Source organism: Rhagoletis pomonella, unplaced genomic scaffold (assembly GCF_013731165.1).
Source record: "Rhagoletis pomonella isolate Grant_MI unplaced genomic scaffold, Rhpom_1.0 Rhpom_scaffold_00009, whole genome shotgun sequence".
Taxonomy (NCBI): Eukaryota; Metazoa; Arthropoda; class Insecta; order Diptera; family Tephritidae; genus Rhagoletis; species Rhagoletis pomonella.
The window spans coordinates 2,304,680-2,305,982 of record NW_023458563.1 but is presented as its reverse complement, the minus strand read 5'-3'; positions in this window follow the sequence as shown (position 1 = coordinate 2,305,982).

Genomic DNA, 1,303 nt, shown 5'->3' with positions numbered 1-1,303 from the left:
TTATATTTGGTATGGATGACTTATTTTTCCGTACACGCAATTTGTTTTCTACTTCATTCAGGATATAAATAACTGCTTCTTTGGAAAGTCGAAAATTCCTCTGAAAACTAAAAGCGCTTCTTAATTATTGAACTTTTAAATGTACATTTATGAGCTACCTACAATATAGAATTCATTTCCAGAGGATTCGAAGCATCTCTTAAATTTCTTCTTTCGATAGCCTCTATGCGAGTCTCATTATATCCTTAATTTAAATTTATAAAAAACGCAATTGATGTTATAGAAAACATGTCCTTTAATTTTTATTTTATTGCTCACTCTCAATTTCACAAAATAAAGTAAACAAAAACCACGGTCATTCACAATAGTGCATCTATCGGGCGTATGAAAACGACAATACCAATACTGATTTCATACGATACGCTTGCAAGCGTTTATCGTTTATCGTATGGAAATTTATAATAGGGGGGATAATAAATCATAGATTTCCAACACATCCTGAATTGGCGCTGAAGTCAAAATACAAAGTATATTCTACATAAAATACATGTTTTATTTGCGTTAAAAATTCATTTATAAGCAATATTAAAAAAAATATAACGATGGAAATTTATGTCACGTGACGCTACGTCACGTCACGTTTCACACTTGGGGTTGTAAAAGAAAATTAAAACAAGTTGCATTAATTCAAAAAACAATCAGAATTGCTCCAAATCATATTAAAATAAGTTTCATGAAAATAGCCTTCCACGATTCGCAGAGTTTTGCGATTTTGTAAGAAAAGAAATAATCTACTTCCATTTTTAGTCACGTAACGACACTCTCTTTAAATGCTTGTATTTCAGGACCAAGCAGTTCGATTGTTTTCATTTTCCGGTTAAATATAGGGCTAATTATGTGCTATACAATGGCCCAAAAAAGTAAAATTGTATTCCTTGTTTGTAACACATTGAAACGCACGACTGTCACGTATGCGACGTATGGAAATACCCATATGTTTTAGCAAAATCGAACAAACAGGCTTATTCAATATGGAACAAAGAACCATTAAACTTAACTTCGGCGCGCACATAACACTGTGTGTAATAGCGTAGCCGAGATATTGATACGGCTAGAGCTGGTACTTTGAAGCGCGACCGAAGGTCGTCTGCGCAAAAAGGAGGTGTGCGCGCAAAAATATAGCATGTGGCATACCCGAATTTCGAAAACTTATATCATAATTATTTTAATTATTGGTATTCAAAATAGTTTTTAATAAAGATTGTTAGTTTTTATGATTTAAAGACATTGTTCCACGAGTGCA